The 16,149-nt window shown below is 29.7% G+C and overlaps 1 long non-coding RNA gene across 1 annotated transcript; it reads left to right on the forward strand.

The window, feature by feature from the left end:
- The first annotated feature begins 221 nt into the window (after positions 1-221).
- On the forward strand, positions 222-15,911 carry LOC122271786 (uncharacterized). Its single transcript, XR_015435776.1, has 4 exons — positions 222-302; positions 7,387-7,531; positions 15,481-15,725; positions 15,829-15,911. It is a non-coding gene; the product is annotated as an uncharacterized LOC122271786 (long non-coding RNA).
- The last annotated feature ends 238 nt before the right edge of the window (positions 15,912-16,149 follow it).

Genomic DNA, 16,149 nt, shown 5'->3' on the forward strand with positions numbered 1-16,149 from the left:
TTTTCTCTGCAAACTTTAAGAGTTTATAGAAAATCGTTAACCCCCACCAAATGTCTTGTATATCAGACAAAAATTTTTTAAAAAAAAACTCTTATCAAAATATATTAGGAAAATTAATCCATCTCTTTTGAGTTCCTTCTCTTTCTCCTGAATTTTCGAACTTGTGTGCTTTGAAATACTTATTATAATATTTGATTTCTCATTGTTTTCCTTTCAATTTTAGGTTGTGGCCTTTATTTTTAAGAGAGAAGAGAAAGCCACCAATAGCAACTAAAATTTGATTGTTTGCTACTAAGTTCGAGGTGAGACTATTATTTTTACAATAATTTGCTAAAAATTGACAATTTTCAGAAAAATGGCAAACAAAGAGATTAATTTTAAAACTTATTGTTATCAAACTAGTAAGTTGCGCTTTATCTAATTATATATTTGTATAAAAATATCAGATTTCGAAAAATCATGCCGAAATGTCCGAAAAGCAAAAAATATATTAAGAATACTCGGAAACAGATATGAATTTGTATTAAAAGCGTCGAGAGAAATATCAAAAAGTGACAATTCAATTTCTTAATTGCGAGTCGTAATAATATCACATATCAGAATCTTACATTTAAAAAAAAACCCGCAGAAAATGGACTAAAAATTATCAGTTAACAGCGTCGATATAGTAGTGAATGTCGTAAATTAAATGCGTCAGAATGTGCTCTCACTCAATGCTTTCCAGATCATTTTAAAAAGGGCAAGCCTTGCTATTTCTGAGAACCAATAAAAATCCGAAACTATAATCATCATACAGGCCAATTACACTACTCCCTTGTCTAGGCAAATTTCTAGAAAAACTTATTACCAAGAGAATCAACTATTATATGGAAAAATATAACATTTTATCAGACAAACAATTCGGTTTTCGATTTGGCAAATCTGTAAATCATGCACTTCAAAATTTTCTAGATAATCTAAAACATCTCAAAAACTACTTTAAACACGTCGCAGCCAACTCCCTTGATATTAAAGGCGCTTTTGATAACACACAGTACAATTCAATTTATAAAAAAATTAAACTTAAAATCTTCCTAAAAATTTATGTCACATGATAGAAGATATCAACAGAAATAGAATTGCTATTCTATCAACAAATCAAGGATTCAATACAAAACATATACTCAAAGGTTGCCCACAGGGTTTGAGCATAGGTCCGACAGCTTGGAATTTTTTAATCAATAGCTTGCTCAATACAAATATGAACAATCAAATTATACAAGCATTTGCCGACGTTATTATTCTATTAACATATGGAAATTCAAGAAGAGAATTAGAAATTACTACCAACAACACACTCAATATTATTCAAAATTGGCTAACAATCAATCTCAATCAAGCAATAGACAAATCTGCTTTCATCCCTTTCTCCAACTCAAGCAGGGGCCCGATCTTCAAAATAAACAACCAGAAAATCTCACAAAAGAACCATTTCAGATATTTGGGAGTGATAATAGATAGGAGTCTTAACTGGGGTCCACATGTTAAAGTCCTGAAGGAGAAATCAAGCCAAATACTCACTTCTCTTTATAAAATTAATGCAAAATCCCGGGGCATAAACCAGAGAGCTCATAAACTCATATATAAAACTGTAATAATCCCTTCCTTAGCCCACGGTTGATGTGCATGGGCCCAAAAAATCTCACCTAGAATCTCAAGAACTTTAAATTCAATCCAAAGGAAATTTCTTCTGAATATCACAAGAGCCTACCATTCCACTTCTACAAGTCTTAGCTGAATTATCTCCTCTCTCAGAACAGATTGCGTCGTTATCGTGTTCAATAATCATAACTCAACTCTAAAAGACATTTCCTATAACAATATAAATTATCAATACAGTACTTACGAGGAAAAACAAACAACACCGATTTTTCACCCTTCTCAGTCTATCACTAATATAATCAGTTTATCCGAAAATAAAAATTATAATCACTTAGATCCACACAATTTTTTCACAGACGTTTCGAAAACAAATACAGGAACTGGTCTTACATTCTTCAACATAAATCATTCTAATCATTACACAATTAATAAAAACAACTCAGTCTTCCAAGCTGAACAACTTGCTATTTAAAATGCATTAGATTCATCAAATCGCAAACTTCATTTAAGGAATCTAAAAAATATACAATCTGGTCGGATTCTAAATCAGTACTATTCTCTCTAAACAACCCAGGCACGAAAAATTCACTCTCGGCTAAAATACAAAAATTACTCCTTAATACAAATACATTTATCTCATGGATTAAAGCACATGACGACAGAACAGGTAATGAAAATGCAGACGCCCTTGCCAAATTGTCGACAACTAAACAACAAAATTACTCATATCCCTTCCCGATCTCACATCTCAAGAATCAACTTCGGAACTCTTTATTACAAATTTGGCAAAATTATTGGAACAATTCAGATAAGAGAAGAAGATTATATAAAATTATTAATAAAGTAAATTATTTTAAGACGATACCATCAAAACAAGAAGTTTGGTTTTTAACTGGGCAAGCTCCTTTTCCATGCTATTTTTGGACACTCCAGAACACTATCTTACTGGATGCATCTATACAGCCTCATGGCATACTCGTGCATCGAATATCACTAATCTACCAACCTGGCAAAAACATTTCATGACTAACAATACAATTAAAACCAAATTATTATTAGTAATGAATTTTCTTTCTGATAATGATAATATTCTAAAAGTTTAATTATAAAAAAAAATTATACATATTTTGGATTGCTTACCCATATGTTGTAAATATTGTATATATATATTTCTATTAAATTTTCTATTTATTATTATAACATTCTAATTACTTTCTTTTATTATTTAATACCTGGAAATCAAAAATTTTTTTTTCATTAACCTTTTATTTAAAAATCTACTTTTCAAAATTCATTTATTGTCCCTTTCTATGACATATATATATTTTTAAAAAAATTCTTGTTTAAACAATATTTAAAGAAATATTTCTGCACATATATGAAAAACAATACTGTAACCCCCTTTTTCGAAATTTTAAAAAATTGCTACTGATCAAGGAGTAGCAGCAAACTGAAAAATATGGTTCTTAAAGTTTGGCCCTCTTTATGTTAATTTTTAATTTTTTTTATTTATTATTTTATTTTTTTGCGTATTTCACCATATCTCGAGAAATTTTTAAGCGAATTGAGAACAGTTTGTACACAATTTAAAAATTCATTTATCAGAAGATAATTTCATGCAAAAATGACTTTTAAAAATTATTTATTATGTTTTATTTACTTTACTGATAAAAAAAATTAGAATTGTATGGTGTACTACTTTTTGCCTCATTTCAAGGAATGTCACTTTACTTTGATGGAACCAAAATAAAGGAAGGGACGGTTTTTTCAAAATAAAAAATAAGTAAAAAGCAGCATATAATAAGCTAATAAGTTATGAAATGATAGCTAAGCTTTTCGCTAACGCCTTGTCACGCAGTAGCCTGTGACATCATATGGCAGTGGCGCTATGATCGCATTTATGTAACGATACCACATTTGCTCCCCAAAGACTGTTGCGTAAAGTTTTAAAGCATTTTAGCATAGCACAATCTTTTGTCTCTTTTTTTTCTTTCTTTTCGACATTTTTTTTTGTTGTTTACCCATCTTTAGTATCGCCAGTCTTCATCGGCTAGACCAGTGTTTCTCAAAGTGGGCGATAACGCCCCCTTGGGGGCGTTTGAAACCTAGAGGGGGGCGTTAAGGGGCCCAGAAAAAATGGGGGGCGTTGATGTGGGTTAGGGGGGCGATGTATAATTTGTAATTTCATTTACTTTATATAGTATTTTAAATTTCACTAAAATTAAAACACACCTACTACCCAATAACGAATAATTAGTTTATATTTCTACCCTGGATGATGTTATAAAAACTTAAAATACTTAGCATAGATTTCGTAGGATAGCCCGCACACCGTACGCAATCAAGTTGTAACAAGTTTCTGCGGATAGATAAAGGGACATGATCGATGATAGTTAAAAAATTAGAGTAATTCAATTTTACCTTAATTACATTGCACCAGAAATTATTTTAAACATTAGGAAAAAAACTAAGACGCAGAGTTTTGAAATATTATACATACATAAACTAACATAAATTGAAGTTTTCTTTACTTTCTTTCTTGTTTTTAACATAAGGGCATTTTACAGCATTTTATAAGAAATTACTGATGTAAGAATCATCATTTTTATATAAAATGGAAATGCGTATATAATTAATGTTCAAAAAATTGTGTTAGAAATTTCTTTTTATAATTATCCCATTACCGTCCAGTGTCAAATATTATAGTAAGCCTAAACAGTTCACTTATTGTAAACATCGTTTTCTATTTCTATATATTATAAATATTAAATATGACAAATAATAAAAACACTGGCTTAGGCGGCGATTTTCATTTGAACCAGTTCTAAATTATAAACTAAGATTCTATGAGAAATTACCCATATTTATCTATAATACGAAATGATATTAATTTATTTTCCGTAGTTAAATAAGTTATTATTGTTAGTAGTATTATTTACTAGTCGAAATATAAAATTTTAATTATCTTATGATGAGAATCATATCTTATTATGATGAGAATCATATCTTATTATGATGAGAATCTTATCTTATATCTTATTTTGTGATGAAATAGGAATTCCGTTTAAGAATATTACATCAGCTGCTACAGATGGTGCTCCAGCTATGACGGAGTGTCAAAAAGGCTTCATATCGTACTTAAAAAAGAAAATTCTTAATGCGCTTGCTATACATTGCGTTATACATCGACAGCATTTAGTTGCTAGAAATTTAAGTGAACGACTATTTCAATCATTGTAACATGTCATCAGAGCAGTCAGTAAAATCCGAAATAACTCTTTAAATGACAGATTATTTAATCAGATTTGTGTTAATAAAGATGAAGATTTCAACAGATTGATCTTTCACACAGAAGTGCGTTGGCTATCAAAAGGAAATTGTCTGACTCGTTTTTACAATCAGTTTGACTCTGTCATAGAGTTCTTGGAAAACAAAGACACAGAATTGTGTGAAAACCTCATCACATCAAATAATGATATCGCATACCTGACAGACCTTTATACACTGCTTAATGATATGAATCTCCAACTTCAAGGCGATGACTTGAACTTAATAAAAACAAAAACTGTCGTCGCTGCTTTCGTAGCCAAGCTGCTCTTACACAAAAAGAATATTGGCAGACGTGAGTTCCATAATTTTCCCAATTTATCAGTATCCTACAACAACGACGAATTGCTCGTCTACTGCCAACATTTGAGGAATCTTCACAGTGATTTCATTGAAAGATTCCAGGACATTTTGAAATTGGAAATACCAGACTGGGTGTTAGATCCTTTTTCAAATGTCAACATAGCAATATCACCCCAGTTGGAAGAAGAACTTATAGAACTCACCACGAACGAGGAAATAAAAATCAAATACAAAAATGGCTACCAACAAAAGTCAATTCCGCAGTTGTACCCTGGATTGTGGTCTATCGTTGAACGATTTTTGATAGCATTCCCATCGTCATATTTGTGTGAACGTGGATTTAGCGCTGTGAAAACGCTTCAAACCAAACGCGGCGACCTACGACTGTTTTTGGGTAAAATCGAACCTGATATCAACAAACTTATATCATCAAATTCATCCATCTCATTAGATTAGTATAAAAACGAAAACTGATTACATATTTATATTGTTTCCTTTAATTTGATTAAAATATATTATTAATATTATAAAGTTGGGTTTTATTTGCTCTCACTGGTAAAAATTTCTAGTTTAGAATGTAAGTTTAAACATCAGAACCGACTAATATGTATAACTAAATTAATTAAAGTAATGAAATTGTGGTTTTTAAGTTTTAGGGGTGCATAAAAAATGGGGGGTGCTGAAAAATAATTGATTTTCAAAGGAGGCGATAAAAGAAATAAGTTTGATAATCACTGGTCTAGACTCTAGACGATGCAACACGATGGCGAGGAGTTGAAACAAACAAAGCGGACCAGTCACAGGCTACTTGTTTTTTATTTTATTTTTATAATATAACCGATGTTGAACAGCCGCCCCAATTCTGGGTTTACGACTACCTAGGTTCAACTCAGTATCCTTGTAATTTTGATACCAATCAAGAAGAAAAGGGAGCTCCTGAATCAATACTGCCAGAGGTATTGATTTGTCAAGGGAACTTGAAGGACTTTGAGACCCCGACATATTTAACGTGCATCAGTCACCATCCACTACACGGGGAGTCTTCTGCCGGCCTGTGATTGACCCACGAACTCTTGAACGCGTAAGGATTTCAGGGTTTCGAGAAATATGGTATTCATTTTACGGAAATAGTTCACAGGGAGAGGGGGGAAGCAGTGGTTCGCCAACCTGATCAAAACCACATAAGGGAAACAATGCCAGGTTAAAACCATTATTAGCGATTTCTAGTCAAAAAGTGGCTTCGTGGAATCGGCACAACTGTCTCGCAACCTGCATAATGCAGCAGAAAAATCTATTTTACGTATAACAGTCTACTAGAAACTTAATACAGGTGTCCTGCAGCATGCGTGCCGTTTACAGTGAACCACAAAATACTATCTAGCACGGTTCAGAAAACATCTCTGTCTTTGACAGAAGATGATTGGGAGTGGATTTTCTTCAGCGATGAGTATAGATTCAATCTGGACAACGACTCGAGACGTATTCTCATCTAGAGAGATCCCGGAAGTCGATATTAGCCCTTTAACTTTGTCGAAAAGGACCACTATGATAAGTCCTATGATTGCACCTAATTAGTATTGGTAATTAAGAAAAAAAGGGATTCTTTAAATAACTCATTTTAAATTTTTTGTTTAATTGCACATAAAATTCATTTCATTGTAGTTTAAAAATCATAAATTTTCTTTCTGTCAAAAATATAAATTATTGTTGTTTAATTATTGGGGTTCAATGAAAAAAATATCTTCTTCTAGATTTTTGGACAAAATCTGATCACAGCATACAAACATGCACATATATTTATCATCTATACACCAGTTATGCAAATATTGTAAATAATTTGTCTATATGTCATGAACTTTATTAGTTGATTAATAAGTTGACCTGTTTAATTTTAGTAGCTCTTTCCCTTAACTAGTTTATAAAGTTTAGTCTTTTGTTTATGATCATCATTGCTTTTGTTTATTTACTAATAATAATGCAGCTTGGAATATTTTTTTTTGTACGGAATTTTATAAATGACTGTTACTCATAGTTCCTGTTATCTTTTATAGGCATTTTTTACACTCTTTCATAATTTAATTGCATCAAGTAGTATAATTCTGTCTTGTATTTCAGCTTATGAAATCTTAGGCAATCCAATAAAGCGACAGTCTTACGACAGCGTAGACCCTGAATTTGATGACTCTGTACCTTCTGTCAACAACTTTTCCAAAGAAAACTTTTTTGAAGTGTTTAGACCAGTTTTTGAAGCAAACTCCAGGTATTTGAAAATTGTGGAATTATTTTAGCATTGGTACTTCTTGCATGAAACTATAAATAACCACCTAGAAATTATAAATAGCCAACATAAAGTATATACTCTATAATTTTTACTATTTCTTAAACTATGTTATGAGAATCTGCATGCTGGAAGTTATTATAATGGAGTTCTTCCTTAGTTGTTTGCATACTTTATGATTTATTACTCTAACTGACACTTGCTGTATTAACTATCTCAATTATTTATGTTTTATAATTTAAGTTCAGCATTCAAAATCACATTCTAATGGTGGTCTATTTAGGACCACTATACAGTCTTCAGTGACTAATGGGATCAGTAAGTAACAGAGTGGCCACCCACCTGGAATTATCAGGAAATCTTTTTATTCTGGAAAAGTCAAGGAATTTTTAAAGAAAAGCTGGAAGTTTTCTTTATATTATTTTACCATCCATTACATTCACTTTTTTAGATGGAAATTTATCACCAAACAGTTGAAATATAATCAGCAAAGCAATACTTTGCTTGCGTTTAAATTTGCTCCATTGTAACCCTGTTAAACTTGAATACAACTTATAACTCTCTCACGGTTGCTAAAAACCTTTGACCTGTCATGGTTGAATGGAAAAACCTTCGACCTATTTGGAGACTGCAGGTTAGGAAAGGCAAAGATTGTTGTGGAGGTGGAAGAAGGGGATTACTTTTTTTTAAATATAAAAGCATGAGTTTTTTTTTATTTATTTGTTCTATTCTGTGGGCTGAATCTATTTATCATTCAAGTATGATCTGATTCCTTGGGGATATTTTTTTTTCTTTTGACAAAATTGTTCAAAATGTTTTAATATTTTTCACTTTATAAAATTCTCCAAAATTAGTTGTTTACAATTTAATAATAGTTTTTTTATTGCACTCTTTCTGAAAGCTTTTGTACTCCCATCCAATTAAATCGGTGAATTATTTTTTCTCAGCAAAGCCACCAGTTTCTTAAAATCGCAAATTGTTACAATTATTCCATGGATACTTATTTTTTCGATTTTTATTTTAAACTTTTATATTTTTATTAAAGAACGGTTCTTTTACAAACTAATTATATGTTAACATTTAATTTCACTGTTTTTTTGGTAAATATTTGATTTTCGACTCAAAATTTGAATTTTGTAGTAATCACTATGTCAAAAAATTGTAAATGTTGCTTGCATTCTAGCGATGATATTTCAGAAACTGTTTCTTCTTTTATCCTAAAAAGTTGGGGAAAACTAAGAAATAAATGGGAAACATGTTAAAGGATATATAATCATATAATAGAGTTTTATTCAAATGTGTTTATTAATAAGAAGGAAAATGAAACTTATATTATTTATTTTTGTTCCGCACTGCACAGGGTTTTAGATTTGCAATTCCAAGTTAAGATCAACCAGATGACAAAAATTTTAAACTTAATATTTTTTAAACAACAAGGGTATCATTTTCAAGGTTAAGAACTGGATATTTAGAAAAAATGACTTTTAACTTAATGTTAGTTTTCCTTAATTTATAGGCAAAGCTGTAAAATAAAGAGTTACATCAATTGAAACTTTTATTTTGGTCAGTAAATATCTAACAGATTCAGTTTTTTTTTAATTACACTAATAATAGAAAATTTAAAAAAAAATTATAATGAAGTAAACTGTAACAAAGCATGTTATCTTGCACCAATGTGTAGAAACAAGTCACATTTTTATTTTTTGGGACTGTTATAAGTTTAGCATTGACTGTATAACTAAATTCATTTGTTAAATTTTACATTGAATAAGAATTTACAACTTTAAGTCAACGTAACTTATTATTGTAAGAACATGAATTTGATTAGGTTCAAAATTGAACTGTATACGCTAAAGTGTGTAGTTTTTATAACAATTACATCTATTACACTTGATATTTATTGTTTTTGATTGAAGGGTAAGTGTTTGCTTTTCCGATACGCAAAAAAATAATTTATTAAATAAGGAGCCTACATGCATTAGCAAACAATAATACATGCCCTATACAATTTTTAGTAGTTATTGGACCTGTAATTGGCAAATCAATCTGGAGGTCATTCAGTTAATATATTATACTTAAAGGATATACTAAACAAAGATAATATAAAATAAAGAGATAATCGTATTAAAAAGAAATAAAAATTTATTCTGGAATCAATTACAAATTTTTCAAAAATTTGGCGCAAAGTTTCCCACAACCAAGACATAATGTTCTTTCTTGCTGCCGGCTGGCTACTACAAGTAAAAGGTAGGGTAAACTAACCAGTGAAGGAACACTTAAGCTTCGCTTGTCTTTTAAATAATCATATTAATTTCAAAATTCGTAACTTTAGTTAAATGACAGTGTCAACATATTTGTAACTAATTGTAAATTACGTAAAAACAATTGTAGAGAACTTACATAATATTGTTTTAAAGTTTTGGAGGTTCAAATAACAAGTAGTAGGAAGACCAAGTGAAGGAACAGCTCTTACCAGTGAATGAACACCCAGTAAAGGAGCACTCAATTTTGGTTATTTCTTAATGCTCTTTATGAATTTATAAGCCATACAAATATTTAAAAACAAGCCTATTCTTGAAATTATAACATATAAATACTTGGAAAATGTTAACTCTTTTCTGTAATCATGAATTGAAAATTAAAGTTTCAACATATTAACACATACTGTTTATTCGCTGGGAAATCTATGCCCAGTGAAGAAACATGTTGTTCCCTCACTGGTTAGAAGTTGTTTTTCGTATTTTTAACATACTTTTGATGCGGAACATCACTAAAGGTGCAAGAAAATTAAAGTTTGTTTTCAGTTTCATTAATTTAGGAAAAAAAACAGTAAAGGAACACTTGTTCCTTCACTGGTTTCTCATCGTTTGGTGATCCAGTGAATAAACACTCCCTTATCTCAGTACTTTATTATGCTATGATGCTTAAAAAAATAAAACGTAACTTCAATAACTATATTTTGAATTCTCTTTTTCACAGTGAGAAAAATGAAACTATTACATGCAATTAATTCCACTTCAAACATATAAATATAAACACTCACCTTATAATTTTTTCAAAGAAACAATGTGTTACGGAGATAATAACAAATTCAAAAATTTTTCCAGAGAAGTCTATTTGACCAGGTAATCCAAAACATTGCTAGATGACTTCCTGTTGTTTGGCAGTAAGCTATTGTTACCAATCAATCTTAAGAAAAACTTTCAAATTCTCATTTTTAATCAATATATATATATAAAATGTTCCTTTACTGGATAGTGTTCCTTCACTGGTTGGTTTACCCTATATCGATTTATATTGTCTGCCTTGAAGCTTCAAATACAATAGATTGAAAGAACTGTACAAAACAATTATTTAATTAATGACTCTTACGATTATTAGCATTTTTTCTGTTGGAAAAAAACTTTTTTTTCTTTCAATGTACCTAAATCGATTAATCGAAAAATTATTTTATTATCGATTGCCTAAAGACGAGTTCTATTTGCATTGTTGTTAATATACATACCACAGTTAAAATAAGTGATTTTTCAACTGACTTTTACATGATGGAAAAAGTCATAAAACACATTGATCCATCTATTCCAACAGGAAATAGAGGACAAATTTAATTAAAAAAGCTATTTATCGAAAAATAATGTCTATATTAAGATGAAATAGGATATAATATAATGTAATTAAGATATAATGCCTGCCTTTCGACAACAGAACATATTACACATATCGGCATCTGGAAATGTACTAACAACGAAAGAAAATCCTCACTGTACGTAAGCTTGTTTTTACATGCCCACCTTTAATAACCTATCACATGCATGCAGCGTGAGGAAAAGATAAACCGAAAAGCAATACTTACGTTAAATGAATTATAATTTATTTTTAACGATCAGTTTATGTCTAAAAATAAAGAATTAATAGAGCAAGGCAATCAACAGTCCACCTTTTCCAAAACATATTAAACATTTAAACAATCTCTTATGCAACCTGTCTATGGAAAGAACTCCCCTCGCCATTTGTTTGGAGCAAAGGTGGTGACGAGTTTAACTATTTCAATTAGGAGTGTTGGATCAATATTTAGGACAGGTTTGAAGAGAGACCGGGAATCAGAGGAGAAAAAAAAGCACCCTCCTGCGATGAACTATGTCTGCTATTTTCTGGCTTCCGTTATTACTCTACTATTTTTTGGTTTCCTGCTATTTTCCGTTATTGCACTATTAACTGGGTTATAACTGGGTGATATCTATTGGACTGATGAATAAGCGTTATGTGATGTGATGTATAGTAGAGACACGTTTTTTGTTGCTTTGTTATACTGACAAACTTCGTATAGGAAATATAATTAAATGGATATATGGAAGTATAGAAGTATAATGATATAGATATATAATCAAAATCTATATATCTGTATAATTACATATTTATACTTGTATTTTGTATTCATATTTATTATTATTTATGTATTCATACTTATGTATGTACAGTCTGCAAAAAAAAAATATATATATCACGTTGAATAACTCTCGTTCTAATGCGTTCGATTTTTACTAACTAACAGTAAGTGTCAATCTTAATGGTTCTTGGGGGTGATCTCAAATATGTGAATTATTTAGTGTTAACTATTAAGTTACGAAATCGGAAACAAAAAAGTACTTTCTCTGAATAAATATGCTTTTTTAACATATTTGGATTCTTAACCTTCAAAATATAGGGGCTAGCCGCAATCTGGGAAAAATGATCCCCGTAGTTAGGTTAGGAGGGCGATTCAAAGTTCGGATCCCTTAATAATTTTACTTTTTGCGTTTTTAGTAATATTTTTAAAACTCAGTAAGCAATTCGAAAACAAATTACATCTACTTATAAAACCCATTTACTCAAAGATAATTTCATGCAAAAAACATTTTTAAATAATTTATTATTTAATTTAATGGTGGATGAAAAAATTTTGAATTATGAGGCGTAAATTTTTTATACCATATTAATCTTTTAATTGCAAAATTTAAAGTTTTAACAGTTTTTATTTGATAGAAGCAGAGAAAAATGAAAATTAATTACTTTTAAAAAACTAATTTGATAACAATGAAAAAATATTTAAATCGGGCGATTAATATTTAAATGTGGTTAACTTACGAAAAAGTAGAATTACGCGCACGTAGAGTAAAATTTCATTCATATTTTTTTTTCGCTAATAACCTATTGCTAATCAATTTTTTTTTAATTATAAAATGCAATATTTCTTTTTTTGTCATCTAAAAATCTATTCCTAATTTGATAAAGAGCTTTGAATAAAACATTTTATTGAATAGAAATATTTTATTCAACGAATAGTATATTTATAAAAGCATGTTTCTGATGGAATGCAATTATGTATCAGCTCTTTTAAATTTTATTTTTTAGCTTGTTCCTTCAATAACAACGTATGCATAGATTTGCAATAATATGTTTATCAATTTCTACATTGCACATTTTATAATTATTGATACGAATACAGAGTCATCGTTTTTAACCATCTTGAAATTATAATTTGTTAACTACCCGTCTGCTCATGTTTAACAGAATTATTTTACCAACTATTTAATTAAATTTTTACATTTCTCAAAATCTTATTCTTTAAGCTATCACGTATATTATTTGTCATTAATATACTAATCAATTGTTTTAGTACTTTACATTTGGTTTTCCTTTAAAGTAAAATTCCTTTTTAAATTATTGTTAAATTTTTATTATAAGGAAACTTAGAATAATTGTTGGCTAGCTGAAAATTAAATCTTATTAAGAAATCAAAAATATTCTGCAAAAGAAATTTATTCGATTCAGACTGTCTATTTACTAAACATGCTATTTTTTTCGAAAAATGAAAATCGTCTTTTTTATTGTTTCTTATTTATTTGAGTAAAGAAAAGCAAATGTCTGTGGGTCCACAGCAAAAAATATAACATTTTGTTTTGTTTTTTAAATGAACAAAAAATTACAGACACACAATTTTATTTTGGCATTCAAAAATATTCTTCTCATTTAACTTTAAGAAAGTTGCCCTTTTAAAAAGTATAATGTCGAAATAATTTGCTTAAAAAGTTGTAAATATTATTTCTCAATTTTAGCACAGTTCAAAAAAACTTTGCATATCAGGAAAATGTTCGATATGCCTTATTTGTCATCGATTGAAAAACCGTGCTATTTTTAGAATCATCATCTCAAAAATTGTTCTTTTTCTAACATTAGGCTTTTTTCTACTTAAATAACCTATCATAATAGTTTTAACACGTGTTTTGAAGAAATTATGAATACAAATTGTGATCTAGTATTTCGTAATAAGGAAACAAGAATATTAATGATTCATTGATAGTTTGTTTCATTGAACCAGAGTAGTTAATGTTTTTCGAAATAATGTCGATATAATGTAATCGAGCTTGCAGCTAGTTAACTTTTATTCTTTGGACTAGGGGTGCATGTCATTCGACTTTGAAATTTCAAATATAAAATGCAAAAATTAATGCAAGAATGCGTAAGCTGGCTTTAACTAATAATAAATAAAAAAAGAGAAAAGAAATTATCTCATGAGAGGAATGTCAAAGCTAAAAAAGTATTGTAAAAACAATTGTTCTCTTGTTTAATTAGTGGTATTTTAAACCTAAATTTTCCTTTCTTTTAATTTTATAATTTATACTTTTTAATAAACTAATGAAATGAGTATGTAAGTGACATCTATTCTTTTTACTGCAAACCAAGTTCACTTAGTATCATTCTCAAATCTTATGAAGTGCAAATTCTAGGGCCCCCATGTAGGGTAGTAGGACATTTTATGCATGATTAATAGTTTTAAGAGTGAACTCATATAAGTAGGTAGCTAATTTCTTTAAAAATTCTGAATTTAAAAATTACTTGTTATTTCACAAATGCTAGAATTAAAATTCTGAAACCCAACATTTCGTGACCATAAATTTTCAAGTCTTTGAAATTAAAAATTGAATGTTGTGGTTTTGTATATTGTTGGACATTTACTAAGGAATGTTGTTGCAGGAATCTTGTAACATTTACTAAGTTTTTCAATTTTATCGAAAAGAAATATCGAGAATTTTACAAAAACTTGAGAGTCTCCTTCAAAATCGAAATCTTTTTCGGGTCCTCCAAATTTTTTGCAGGATCTTATTTTCCTTCTTTCCCTTACCTAAGAGACTTGAACTGAGGTGTAAAAGCAATTAGTCCTACAACTCTTCATAAATTTATAATAACTTATTTAAATTTGGTTTTAGTACAAAATTTTCACAAAAAGGAAGTTAAAACAGCTTTAAAAAAAGGCAAAGAGGAAGTTCAACGCTCAGATTCTAAAATCTTGGAAAACCATAAATAATTTATTAATTGATTCATATTTTATTTTTAAAGAAAAGTAAAAAAAAAAACGACCTGTTTTCTTTGCCCAGAAGGCAGCCTCAAAAATTCTCCTCTTGGTGCGTTGCAACGGAGTCCCCTTCTTGTCATTCATTCAGTTTCTTTATGGTAATTTTTAATTGTTTCACCTTATAGCGAGGTAATTTGACTTTCTTTTAAATTTTCGCCATGTATATAAATCTTTATTGCGACCCAATTTACGACCCATTTTTTTCAAAATTTTGTCTACCCCCCTATTTTAAGGGTTAGGATTCCAAATATGTAAATTAATATATATATATATATGTTTATTCAGAGAAAGTACGTTTTTGTGTCTGATTTCGTAACTTGATTAATAGTTAACACTAATTAACGAGCGTTTTTGAAGTCACCACAGGGAACCATTAAGATTGACGCTTAGTTTGTGAAAATCCGATCATTAGAACGAAAGTTATTCAGGGTAATATCTTTTTCTTCTTCTTATTTTGCAGACTGTACAATCTGCATTATCTCTGATGATAATTACTCGGGTAATGTGTCCACTTATTAATTCTTACTTTTATTTCTAGGTTACAAGGACCAGAAGGCACACCACCTCAACGATCCTCCCCTCATGATGAAGGGGTAAAAAGGGCCACTTGCATCCCGACCTCATTCACCCCGGTCACCTGAGACGACTGCGACTCCATAGCAGTAGACGGCTTTAGTCTTTGTCCCAAGGGGAGTTCTTTACATAGACAAATTATAAGTTGATGTCTCGTTTCTACCTGTTCCCGTGATCCCTTGTACTGTGAACACATTCGTTTTGTATAATGTAAGTGTCGTTATTTTTTTAATAAATTTTGTATTGAACTTCATTATTTGAAATTCCTATAACCACATTTGTTCACTTATGATTTTCTTTGCAATTTCTGCAGAACAAGTTGTGGTCTTTTTTTCCTGATAGGGAAGAGCGATGACGTTGATTGAGATTGATAATGTGATAAACCATAATTCAGGTACGAATTTTATGCTCATGTTCCATGTTTAATTTTATGATCACCTGTTTCAAACCTAAGATTAAATTCAAATTTCACTTCTCAACAAAGATTCAAAAACAGTCTTAGTTTTTGCTCCAGTGTTGCAATAATAGTATTTAAGTTTTTTTTTCTTCGTTTTTTTCTAAAAAATAAAAAAATAAAAAAAAATAAAAAAACCTCTTAACTTGTTCTTTTTGCTGCCTTTTTTTTCTTCTCAAA

This window comes from Parasteatoda tepidariorum, chromosome 1 (assembly GCF_982258835.1).
Source record: "Parasteatoda tepidariorum strain Cologne lab strain chromosome 1, Ptep-v5.0, whole genome shotgun sequence".
In the NCBI taxonomy this organism is placed as follows: domain Eukaryota; kingdom Metazoa; phylum Arthropoda; class Arachnida; order Araneae; family Theridiidae; genus Parasteatoda; species Parasteatoda tepidariorum.